Below are 14,239 nucleotides of genomic sequence, written 5' to 3' on the forward strand. Positions count from 1 at the left end.
GCATGTACCCTTAAATGCAGATTGTATAAGACAGTACAGGTGGTAGAGGAGTTTACTCTAGAGAGTTATAGCTACCATCTTCCAACTCTTCTTATCCATCCTCATGTGACCTCCTTTCCTCGAATGACCTGTTTGAATAGACATATTGGGCATCCTCCCACATTTTGTTTTAATCCAATTTCAAAATAAGGAACTGGAGAGGGAGCAGCATCATTATAGAAAATTACTTGAGTCAGTGGCCTTGAGCTCATTCAGACTTTGGCATGGGACACTGTTGGTGTTTCCCACTGCAGTGGAAGCTTATAGTTACCTTTAAATCAGAAATATTTCATCCTAACACATGTCTTCAAGTTTCCTCTTCAGTACAGGTCATTAGGCTTAAACTTTCCAATTCTGACATCCACAATTTACTGCAGCGTCCAGATATTAGCAGCTGATTCTAAAATAATTGTATTTCTTGATTTTTCTTTGGACTCAGAGTACTTGGACAAAGTCTGCCCAATGCAAGTTCAAAAGGCCACACGTTAAAAACAGCACAAAATGAGTCACAGAGATAACCATAACATTCTTTTTTTTGAAATGGGTAATGTTAACTTTTAAGTTGTTTATTGAGGCTGACAAGAGATGATTAGGGAGTGGGTAGTTTTTGCCAGAACCAAATGTGTTCCATCATCATCTGGTATTAAACAAACATTTTGGTTTAATAGTGATGTGTTATCTTTATTTCTGAAAACTAGTCTGTCCACTGCCTCAATCTGGACTGAAATATCGCCGCAATTATTGAATGGATTACTGTGAAATTTTGTGCAGGTGTTCTTGATCCCCAGAAGTTAAATCACACTGACTTTGGTGATCCCCTGATTTTTCCTCCAGCTCCACCAGATTGGCACCAAATTTACAGATGCTCAGACAATGAAGTTGACATGTCTAGTTTAAAGTGAATTTTTCAAGAAATGTGGTACAGATGTTAAATTCTCCTACTGGATGAGTTGTAATCACTGTGTTGAGTGTCTGACTTCTGACTTCATTCTGACCATCATCTGGTCAAAACTGCACAGGTATTAGACCAAATGCCTGCAGTCCTTCTGTTGTAGACATGTACTGTAAGCTATGGCCACCAATCGCATGCTTATACTCTTCACTTGAAAGTGAACTATATGCAGAAGCATTGAGAAATCACAGAGGAAGCATTTGTATGAAAAAGAACTTAACTTTTATCATTACTTTGTCTGTCAAGTCTCTAGATCCCCTAAAAGGTGGGAAGGAAGCAGCACAATATTTCTTTATTTCTAAACTCAGCTGTTAATCATAGGAAACACTTCCCCTATTCACGCTTTGTTGATAATGTAGTGATAAGGAATGAATAACAGTGATGTGGAAACGGCCCCAGCCGCGAAGCAGAGAGCCCTGCGCTTTGTTGAGGGGAGTTCTGACTCACACTAATGCTTTTCTCAGATATGGGGTGAGAGCCTAAATCTGGGTTAAATCGCCTCTCTGTGGGGTAATTTTATCCTTCCTCTCTAATCCTTTGATTTCCGTGAACATTGATCACCTCTGATAACATGCTGAGTTCCTCACTCAAACATGCTAAAAGAACAGCACGTGACCTTCGAGACATGGTGTTATTTCAGTAGCATTTCACATTTCTGCTTTGTTGAGCTTAAAAAGGTTTCTCAACACCAAGTAATTATGATACCAAAAAAGGAAAAATGCCTGTTAGACCAGCACACCACTTTTTAAAATGATTTTTAACTTCCCCGTGTTGTTTTCTTTAGTCTTACCATAACATATTAACATAAGCACACTGTCAGTTTCAGAATGGAAAAGTTTCTGAGCTCGCGCTGTCATTCTGTGGTGAGACAATGCATTTCTCGATCTCTAAATTGCAATAAAATATCCTCTCAAAGTACTTTTTGTCTCAGCCTGCAATCCAAGAGAAAACATGTTTCTTATACCGCACTAGCCATCACCGTCTTTGAGCGGCTCTGAAGGCAGCACTATGCAATTTACCTGCATGCTGCATATGCTTGACAACTTGTTAGGATTGGAGAGGCCATTGAAAACACATTCCAAAATAAACACATTTTTGTAAGTTAAGTCCTTTTTCTTGGTTGAGCCAGGAACAGCTGTCCAATCTGGCTGATGAATCGAAACCATCTGAAACAACTCTTTTAGCCTTAGTTCAATAAATACACCTTTCAACACATTTACAGGAAAAACATGTGGAGTCACAACACAGGCTCTGCTTTTGTGATAGCCCGTACCTGTAACCTGCAGAGGTATTATGGAGTAGCTTGCTTGGCTGTTCATAAACATCTCAATTAGTAAGAGCTTTGTGTATCATCTTCTGTCTGAGGCGTTTACCCATCGCTATAGAAACACTTGTATTATTGGTTCATAATAGTGAAAGACATTTCTGAAGATCTCCAATGACATCGCTACAGAAAACATGCTTGTAATAGCCCGTTTACAGGGTTTTCTCACCAACTGTTAAACAAGAACAGAATGTCAAGGGTGGTGGTGTAGTCTCCTCAGGCAATGGAAGGAGAAAGGAGTTTTCTGTCTTTTATTTGAAATGGTCCCCTCCCCACCCTCAAACCCCCACCAACCCATCTCTTCAGAGCTGAGCTGCTGACTCGTGCTCTGAACAGATGTCAGACATGTCAAATAGACATTTTTGTTTGCAAAGTATATTGTGCTTTTGTGGTGTAAAAGACAATATTTGGAGGACTAACAGCAACATCAGACCGCTTGACATCTACAGCTTGTATTACAGTCAGAGAAGAGTTACTGCATCTTCCTCTTATTTATTACCATTACATAAGAAGCTACAGGTGTGTCACGGGGCAACAAGATCTATTCTATTCTATTCTATTCTATTCTAGCCTAGTCTATCCTTTTCTACCCTAGTCTATTCTATTCTGCTAACAGCTGTGCATTTGAAAGTGTTGCTGCCTGTTTGTTTTTAGAAAAAATAAATTATCCATATGCAGCAGACTCACTCTTTGAACAAGCACATGTCTCCCACTGAAAAAAGGAGAAAAAGAAAAAAAAAGATCATTGGTAGCAGAAGTCATTAATCGGACTTGTCTCCCATCTGAACAAATAAAACATAAGTGCAGATGAATGCGGGAGATCTGAATGTGTTAGTGATTTAGTGTGTCACCGTGCAGTAAACACCATGATTCAAAAACCCCATATGACCCCCTGCTGCACAGAAATCTGAAATGATCACACGTCTACTGCAGACATATGCACCCCCAATGGCACTTTAATAAACACGCTACATTTGTCCTAACGACTCCTAATTGACCCTCTAAGAATGACTTTGATTGGATTTGTATGTGAGTTTGTAAGTACAGGGAAGGAAAAGAAAAGGTGGAAAAAAAATTCTGACAAGATTTGGTTTCACCCAGAGGGCTTGAAAGTCAGTTAAACTGTCTACAAATTGCTCACAGCCCAATAACTGAGCTCAAGTGCTGCAGTAGGAGACAGACCCTATGGAGGATCGAATAACTGATTACTTAGGAAGAGAAAGCAAGGTTGCCAGTGAAGATTTGTTGAGGAACCAAAAGATATGGCACAGACCGGGAATTCCTCTAAATCAAATCTTGTGTGTTTGAGATGAAAGTTTGAGGGGAAATATGCAGGAAGGATGCCATCACTGTGGTTGCACATTCAGTTGCACAACTTCTGTCGAACGCGAAAGAGCACAGACCAGTCGATGCCAGCGTTCACCTCAGTTCTTGCTTCTTTGGACAAATGCCTTAATATCTGAAATATAGTACACGCACAAGTATAGTGAAGGCATCCTGAGCGGGACGTTCTGTAGCAGTCATCTGGGGGGAATTGAAACCGCTGTAGACCCTCAGAAAGAGGGACTACAGTCTGATCTTAGCAAGTAGTGGTCACAGATTGAACTGTGCAGCATGCTGTACAGATTATAATAAGTTTTTAAAGAATGCAATGATTTTTATCAAATAAGGACTAAAAGCCTTTCTTCAAAAGCAACAAGCCCAGATTTATTTTGGAGACATAAGAATTGTCTCTAGAAGACTTTTTGTTTTGCAAATATGACTTAACAGATCTAATCAGTGCAGAAACAGAGTAAATGGGAACACAAAGAGACTGGGACATGAATGAAATCCCAGACTTGCACACAAAAGAACAACAACAAACAGGACACTGAGCTTGGTTTCTCCAAAATTTATCCCAGCTGTCTCAAATGGAACTACTATTTTGCTGCTAAAGACAACATTTAATATCCTGTAATGTGGGTTTGATAGACTGCAAAAGCATTCTTACATGTCACATATGCAGACCTTCGACCCTGCGCTTCCCTTAGCATACATGCCGACCGATGTTATCTGTTGGGTGGTCAGCGTGGGTCAGTAAATTTCCACTTTTAGCTTTGGTTGCTTTAGTCTCCTCCTCTTTGGACAAAAGAGTTTTGGACAGCTGTTAAACTCGAGTTTTCTTATTGAATCACCGGGGATGGACACCTTGTGATTGTTAAATTTCCAACGTGGGGGAAAAAAAATCATTTGAAATGTGTGTGCTTGGCTGGGGAGTTAAGGAATGAGGTGGAATAGATTTTCTCTTTTTCTTCCTCTTCACCTCCAAATAGGACACCTAAATTATGTGTTTGACTTTGATGTTTCCCAGCTTAGAATATTTACATTTTCTATAGTATAAAATTAAAAGACAAAGGGTAAAATGTTGCATGGATAAAAAACATGCTTTGAGCATCAGATACAGTAAACAAGGTAATGTTTCTCCTTCTATTATTCAGTGTTATTCTATGAGCAACGGTCAAAAATGCCATTGTTTTAGCTTGAAGAGCAGATAAACCCTGTGACTCTAAATACTTATAATGATATGAGCCTTGTTCGCCCTAAAAACAGTTTATCTTATTAGTTTAGATTTAGACATAAGCTTGACACATTGCCTGAATAGGTAGGGCTTTTCATCTCTTCCAGTCCATCTTGATAATAATAATAATATAATATTAAAAGCAGAGGATCGCGCCCATGCAGGGACTTGATTAAATATGCAAAAAATATGATATTTTTTCAATTAGGGTTTTATTTTATAGCACTTTTAAAGAAGTTGTAACGTCAAAACCGTAAAGGAATACAAGCAGTGGAGGGAGAGGAAACGAGGGATGCATGTTCCACAGATTCTCCAGTTCCACATTCCTGCAGTGCAAGGAGGTGTAGTTCACACATCCTATCTGCTCGCTCAATTTAAATATTTTGCTGTGTTTTAAGTGCTTCTTAATTTTTCACAGTCTCCAGCCCCTCCAGCTGATCCCTTCCAGATGTAGTTGAAGTGGGATGTGAGTGAGGAAGCAGGGGCAAAGACGCTCCATCCTATGTACACATACACATGCACACAGCTCATCCAGTTCATCTTTCCTTCAACCTCTTTGGTTCTCTCTCTGCGTCTGTTTAAGAAGATATATTAAACACACAAAAGGACACACACACGCACACACACAAGTAAGGGTAACAGATTCCTGTCCAATTTTTCCCTCAAATTCTGTGGGTTTTTGGGGAAAAAAATCACAAAAATGGAAGAGGGGAAATTGATCCCCACAGCAATCGACTGCCCACAAACTCTGCCGCTGGGCCAGTCACTGTCACGATGAACGTAGACTTGCCATATCTTGATCAATCACAGAAAACCTCCGGGCTCATTTGCTGCAAGGTTCAAAAACATTTTTGTTTCAAATGGCCCTGGAACAAATGAATAGTGAGATGATCGTGCCAAAACATTGTAGAAGAGCTCATGGCCACAGAGTCGCAAACACAATGTCCTCGCTTGCAAAAAAGTATGTTTCTGCTCCTGGCCTCACTTGCATTGACAGTCACAAACTGTTTCTCCTCATGTTAATCTGACCTATTACCATATTTTACATATCAGTTTACATAAATGTGACATTACTGATAGTTTGATATTGAAGTTTTTATTTTATCCCATTAACTACAAATTACGTTACTGTATACAGTATGCTAAATATTTGGAGACATGGTTACCCCAGCCACTGGTATGAGGTTATTTCAGGGCAGTGGCTTATGAGGATCAGCTGATATATGTAATTCATCCCAGTAAAGATGAATACAGCTTCAGCTGTGGTCAAATACAATTTATTCTTATGTGACAATGTAAAATCTCCTTTAGACAAATGGTCAAGTAGAAATTTTCATGCAACTTCACATGATCCTTTTCTTAATTTTCATATTTTTGCTTTTCAGCTGCCCTGCAGGCTGAGCTGTAAGAACAAACCCACTGAACACCAAAGAAAAAGGAGGTTTCAAAGCAGAGTCAGGCTTCTTGAAAATGCATTATCGTGCAACGTTAACAAGACCGTAAGTGTCTGCATATGTAAGTTGATTTTTGTTTTGCACTGACTATACTCTCTTAAAATTAGAGCCCGTCTGGATGGAAGGTAGGAAAAGAAAAACTTTAAAAGCTATCCTGGCTTATTAGAGGTAAGTATTTGTTAAGTGTAATTTGTAAGAATGGGCTTAAACTAACTAACAATGTGGTCATTAAAATCCCCACAGGAGCTTTAACCTTAATGACGATAATGTGATAGTCTTCAAGTGTAGGTGTAAAATGTTGAGCAGGAAGAATGCGTTTCATGAACTGCATGTAAAGCTAATTTAGGGGCTTAGGTGTCACTGCACAGCATGAATTAATTAGAGGGTAAAAACTTTATTAACATATGGACACAACACAGATGTGAAGTAAACAAATGCTTTTGCCTCTTACCTGAGATGTAGAGTACTGAGAAGACTTCACAGGAAGATGTGGTGGCGTATATGACTGACGGGTTATTTAATATGTCCTCTCTCCTTTAATGTCATCATCTTTGTCCTGGTGTTCCCCAATATGTGCCGTACATGCAGTAGATGGACAGCTATATTGAGCAGATACGGCCTATAAATGTCTTCACAACAGTTTTTGTTAATCTTATGTTTGCCTGCTAATATATTGTATGACCACAAAGAAGAAATGCAGTCACAAACGTGTCAAAATTGCATCCAAGATTGGGAGACTGGAAAGAGTGATCTAAGGAGTCTCACATCCATCTACACCAAACTTAATGGTGCACAAATGATGGACTGTTTTTGAAAGTAGGTGAGGCATGAAAGAGCCCATAAATAGGCTACCAGGCCCAGGATTTGGGAGAGGTTCAATGCAACATTACCCGAGTGCAAAACAACACAGGAGCAAGCTGAGTGTCTTCATCTCTCCTCATCCTCCAGACAGACAGAGTGAGGGGAAAGGCAGATCGACCTCAGTAACACCAAAACTCAGCGCAAAATTTATGAGACTCTGCACAGCAAGACAGTCAGATTAATGCCAAATCGGCCGTTTTTGCCTGCCCAGATAGAAAACACCATTAGATTGCTTCAGTCAATTCATCAAAAAACAGGGGATTTGGGGGAGTTCGTCTAATTTACAGGTCCTCAGGCCCACCATGGAGAGAGTGTTGTGGTTGGCTTGGGATGCCTCAGCGCCAAAACCACAGCCAATGGCAAATTGTTCCTTTCTCTTCAGGTCAGGTCAAACTGAAGCCATTAGAGAGGAAGGGCAAGGCAGTAAAATAACTGAGGTCAAAAGTGTTCTTGAGAAATATGGCACTAATGAGCATCTGCAGGCAAACGTCATGGAAACAGGTTTTTTTTTTTTTTTTTTTTTTTTTTTTACATCCGACTGACATATCAAACCAACTTTACAGATGTTGAGTCATGTAGTTAATGGACGTGAATCTTTAAAGAGCAGAACCTAATTTTCTCAGCTCAGCGGACCCAGGGAGTAGAGTCAAGCACAAAGACGAGCGTGGAGAAGGAGAGAGGGGGGCTGGAGGGCATAAGGACTACATGGGAACTAATAATCCCCTCACAATAGTCTGCGCGTCTGGGTTCCGATCTGCACCACAGAAACTCTCTATGGTCTGGAACATTCCTTCAGACTCAGGTTTAGTTCCTCCTGGAGACAGACGCAGGTTGGCTCTTTATCCTAACTCCCCTGTCGAAGCCAATATTTCAGATCTCATATAGCTCATGGCAGGGGGCCGGCAGACTAACCGCTTATCATTTTCTCAACAATTTTAGACGACTATTGTATGGAGTTCAACACGGTGACCAAAGCAGTCAATTAATTCAAGTGAAGTTTTCTCGGCATATATAAGGCGAGAATTAATCTACCCCTGAGGACCTTCTCTTAAGGGCTCATTTGTTAATCTGTCTGGGTGCCAAAAAGTTCTTTCTGGCCTCAGGTTCGGAAGCCTTGGCTTTATCATTTTTTGCATATTTGTGGACAATACTCAAAGCTCCAGCCAAGCAAGTCTACAAATTGTTTATAATGTTTTTAGATTGCATGCCATTCCTGACTTATTTTGTGAAGAACAGAGGACTTGTGGCCCCTGAAGACTGGCCCGAAAAATAAACTTGCTGCTCTAACGTCATTTAGGACTACTGGCAAATTCCACTATGGCAAAGTATGAATTTAATTTACAACAAAGATTCCTTTGACTGTATTCATTCTGGGTTGATTCAGAAAGCAGTACACTCACTTCTCTGTCTCTGCTTAAAAAGACTTGTCATCATTTCCTCAGCCAACATGCATCACCATGAATTGTTGATAGCACCGAAAGGCAGACTCATTCGTCTTTTTCTTGGGACCAACTTTGCTGTAGGTTCAGAGGACATTGCTCAATAATAGGCCTCGGTGTCTCTGTATCTCTTAGACTTATCCCTTATTTAGTCTACTTTTTGCCTCCCGTGAAGAGGTATATGCTCAACAGATGTGTGGCCAAGGTAGACTGTCAATCCTTCTCCGATGATTTCTGTTATTTGATCAGTCTTAAGAAAGCAGAAGGAGTCACATAGAAAAAAGGAATCATGTTTGAGAAAGATGGTGTAGGTAGAGTGGATGATGGACAACAGGTAAGCAGGAGCGCGACAGCATTATGGTAAACACGTCCCAGAGCTGTGTAAAAGTCGATCATTGCTGCTTTTTCTCGTCCTGTTTGGTTCCGGCAGGTTAAATGCTGAGCTGCTAAGCTGCTCTCGCCTTTAAAGGTAACATTTGAACCATAGTGACACCGTATCGCTTGCCAAGACATGGTTGGGAAACGATCACATCTAGCAACGATGTGGGACACAGATCATTAAAGACCTGAGCTGGTGGAAACAAACATCCCCATGTCTGTTTCCATTGGTAGCTTGTGAGGATATTAAGCATTTACTTCCAGTGGTGTTCAGTAATACAAACCTAGTTCGTTATCTACCACAGTGTCATGGATGAACGCAATGGAAACAGAAACAAACAAAACCATTAGGTCTGAGCAATCTCAGTTTTATAGAGAGTTTGTGTAGAGTGACTTTTTCCTGGATGCAAGGGTGTAACGCTTTTAGATTAATGAGCTTTCTACAACTCTTTTATTGTCTTTGCTCAGAAAATTCTGAGCACGATTCTTATGTGCGCACAGACCTAGAAAGCATCAGACAAAAAGATGCAATCGATATGTTGTTTAACAGTTTTGCACGGCCTTCACAAAGCACACAGAATTGATTTTTCATGGCCATGTAAAGTCTATGTATATCCGCTGCCATATTACAAAATATCGCCTGTATGCATGCAATATCAATTTGTGTGTGGACATATTTTCAGACCACAGGGAACACATTTGTATCCCATTCCTCTCTCCCTCGTTCTTTTTTTTTTTTTTTTTTTTTTTACAATCTACTTGTATGTACAGAGTTGACCTCGGCCAGTTACACAGTCCCACCCTGCGATTCAGCACCAAATGTATCCTGTCTTTTCTCTTGCTCTGAGTACACATTTGGGTATGTTTGTCATAGGGTAGAAAGAGGGGTAATGTGTCCGCCAAACCACACTACTGGCCCATAGATAGGAATTTAGGAGCTAAATGGTCCAACATTTTACTTACTCTAGTTACATCCCTCTGTGATTTGCAGTATTTTTCCATATTTCTTCACTTTCACAGCATTTAATGCACTTAGGTGAAATAGCTTTTACTGTGGACTGTAGAGAAATGTGATTATAAATATGTAACTTTATAATATTGTTGGTGTCTGTGTACTGACTGTGTACGATTCTCTGTAAAATTCCGATTGCCTGATGTGGAAAATGCAACAAAAAAGAAATTTGAGAATGAAGTTGATACACAATTTCTAATAGTATTATAATTATTACATTAGACATTTGTGCGCTTTGGAGCTTGGGTTGGATATGTGGGTTCTTATGCCCTTTCTGAGCCAGGTCCTAACTAATTAATCCAGCTTTCATTTGGGTCCAAGAAGACCCAACAGGATGATCAGGCCAAGGAGGTCAATTGTTTAACTATGGCAATCCAGCCCATTCAGCCCCAGTCTACTTAGCTTGTGCCAGAGTAGGACTATGGATCAGTGGAACCAAGCTTTCCATGCTGAGCTCTCAAAATCTGTCTTTGAACTGAAGCCTCTTCTCCCCAATCACTCATCTTCATATATTTGAATGTGACACTGAATGCTTAGAAAAATCACATTGGAAGCAAAGGAGGTTCCTCACTCAAAGAGCCTGTGTTCTCACGAAGATCAGGATGGGAATGAGAGGCGCAGCACTTCTGCTCCTTTTCCCAGAGCCCCTCATGCCTCTACCGGCCAAGTCTACTGCCAAGGGAAGTTCCAGGTGGTCTCCAGGCTTCCTTTGATCCACACCAGCCAGGGTCCCTTGGACAGATCAGTCAGTGTAATCACTTGTGTTTCAGAGCACTCAGGGGAAACAGTAGTGCTCCATTTCCCTTTCATGGCATGACCTCAGAAGTGGCAACCATAGTCTTGAGGTGACACAGACCTCTGTCCAAATAGGCTTCTCTGTTGTCCCTATCTAACTGAAAGGGCAGCAGATAAACGTTAGAGACAAGCTGTCTTGGTGAGCCACAGAAAAACAAGCAGAGAGAGGAGAGAGGGGTGGTGGTGCCCACCTCCGGTGAACACTGTTTCGATTCAAGTGGAGAAAATTGTTGGCAAGAAGCACCATGGCAGGCAGCCCACCAAAAACTTGCCATGCACGGCTTATTTTTAGCTGACCCTTTAAGTTTACATCATGGCTGCACCACAGTCCAGTTACTGACACTCAAAGTGTTGTCCAGGTCCAAACCATACTTGCACAAACACCCTGCACTGGCAAGGTCAAGCTGGTGCTGCGGACCAGATGCACCGGCATGGTGCAAAGAAATAAAGAAAAAAAGAGAAAGGTCTGAACTCCATGGCAGCTCATCTTTGGACTTTGGAGCGAGAGGAGTGTGTTTGTCTTGGATGAGCTAGAGACAGACCTGCTGCCAGCTTCTTTGAGCAAGTGCTCAGGCAGCCACTGAACTGGTTCGGTACTTCAAGACTGGGGGTGGTGAAGCGATCTTGCATTTCGTTCAATATTAGTATTAGGTTCCTGAGAAACTCTTGCATGCACATTTTTTGTTATCAAAATGTAATTATTTTATTGTTCCGTTAAACACATGGGATGACTTGCATTCCTGCCTTTCTTAGTACATTTTATTTGACATATTAGGCCACAAGAAAAAGACAAGATTGTTTTAGGCACCGGGAAGACAGACAGGCTTCAACTTCTCTTTTCACTCTCCTTTATGGCGAGACTGGGAGAGCCCTTCATTGATGCTATATTACCATGGAAACTGTTCGACACAAGCCTGTCTCCGTTAGGTCAGTTATGCACTGTGGTTTACCATTATAGAAGCCCTTAACATTGTTCCATTAAAATCCCTTCAAATCGTGGTTATTTAGACCATTTAGGCCTATTTCCCTGTAATGGTTCCCACATGTTTCTCAAGAGATATCAATCTTATCAAGCAAAATACTAACCAAAAGTGAAAAAAAAAGTTTCAGGTAACCAAACAACTTCTTGTAAAGCCTCATATTTCCATAAACCACATTCAGTTATTGACTTCACCTGGAGGCCTGGCAGCGGGATCGCCAATGCATTTTTTTTTCTCTTTACTAACATCAGAGGAGGATTGCGTGTCAGTGGCTATGAAGTGATCATGCATGAATTTCCAGCAAGTGAGAAGTGTCCATGTTGAAATTTGTAAATGTATTCTGACTTATTTTTATGCTGAGGTTCTCCGTGACGTCAGGAAATAGTAAATATTTTGGCTTCACATTTATATTACACTTCAAATTGAAGGTCACTGATTATACAAGTGGAAACTGACCTGTGAGCCAAGTTCAGTGAGTGTACAGCCTGCACTAAACACATTGAGAAATCAATTTTCACCTTATTGTGGCTTATCTCAACCAAAAATGGTGGTTTACATGCCACAGATTAGCACTCATAAACACCATTCATTAGAGGGCTCCGAAAACGCCTCCCAAAGTTCCTTGCCAACAGATTATGCTATGATTTATGTGGTGTGAAACTTGTGGCTGCGACAAGCCGTGAACTAAATAAGTGGAAGATTTAGGTTTGGTAAAAATAAACACAGTGGATATTACGCATTAGTGAAACACATTCAGTTGAAAAACATCATATTCCATCACTTCATCTCCAGCTGGTTTTTTCCAACATTGGTTTTTCATTTGTTTCATGATTCATGGTTCTCACTTGCATTATTCCTTCTCTTGCCTCTATGTAATGTGAAATCTGTCTAATCCCCTCTTGAAACTGTCAATAGTATCTCTATATATAAATGAGGTGTGTGTGCTATCTGCAGACAGGAGCTCTTGGGCTTTAGTGCTTTGCTCTCTTCAGCACTCTGAGATGGGAGAAAGTGGTGTAATGGACACAACAGTTCATGATTTGTAACCAAGACCTCAATATTTAGAGACCTAAATTTAGAGGCTTGTGCATTTAATGTCTGGGCGGTTATACCGGCAGGCTACGACATCAAACCTTTATGTCAGCTAAATAATTTATAGTACTTGTTATTTGCCATGATTTCACTTTAAGTCTGTAATAGTCCATAATCTGTAGGTTGGGGAGTATCCAAACAACTATAAAATAGATTACCATAATGTTTTCTCCAAACATTACTGGTCACCAGGTGATGAATCCTGACTTTGGTGACATATTGGGATTTTAGCTAAATGTTTTAGGGATTGCTAAAACAGATTCCTTAACCTCAGGTCTCGTCAAAAGTTCTATTTGTCCTATACTTTGGTTTATGACCTAAATAGCCTGCACAGCTACAATATGCCCTCTTCAACAGCCTCTGCACAAGCTACTGTTTAGCAAACATTAACATGCTAAACTAACATGAACACTGTACCTACTTGTGATTTAAGCTATAACATCAGTCTGTCAACCTGCTGATGTTATGTAGCTGTGCTGGAGAACAGTCACTCAGAGACACTAGAATTGTCTGTTTCCTTGAAAAAGCTCTATTGTGTTTCTGCAAAATCACACCCTAATTTCAGTTTCTTCAGTCTAAATGCAGGAGAACTTGATGAAATAGGTCATAACAATGACTATCAGCCTTCATCGTATCAGCGCCCTTCCAGTTAAGCTACAGGAAGCACTCTCAGCAGAAACGTAGGCTTCCTAGTGCAAACCCTCTCAACAGTGAGGCCATAAGGAGGAGCGACTCTCAGGCCTTCGATAATTTTTCTCTTTTTGTTTAGTCAGGCCCACCGGAGGCTGCGCTCTGTCATCCAGCCTGTCTTCCAATTTTGACTCAAAGCAGAGACTCAGCGAGTGAGCCAGGCTGAAATATTATCCACAAATGCACACATTCACATGAACGGGTTATGAGGAGCTTCAATACACTACTGCTGAGTTGTGAAGCGGCATCCATCACACTAACCCCATTTAACTTGTTCCCATCTTACTGTGTATTGTAGATTTAAAAATCTCTGAGTACCTTTACCCACTGAAATCCTCTGCATCTGGTATTTCTCACCAAATGAACGTGGGATGTGGGGGTGCAAAAGTTTTTAAAGCAAATGTTTATAATTCCTGCCACAACATATTATGGCCTTGCTGAGCAACAGTGAGGAAGTAATAGCTTAATGATATTGTTTTTATGATGAAACTCTGTACTTTCGGGTGTTGTGGTTTTACGACCCACTGTAAATTTGTAACTGGTGTAAGCTCGTTAGATTTTCACTGTTTTCCATTAAACAAATCCTATTTTAAACAATGTTTATTGTTATTTTGTATTTCACTCTGTTTGCTTCATTTCAGCTGAACATGATTAAAGATACTGAGG

The sequence above is a fragment of the Trachurus trachurus genome, assembly GCF_905171665.1.
Source record: "Trachurus trachurus genome assembly, chromosome: 16".
NCBI lineage: Eukaryota > Metazoa > Chordata > Actinopteri > Carangiformes > Carangidae > Trachurus > Trachurus trachurus.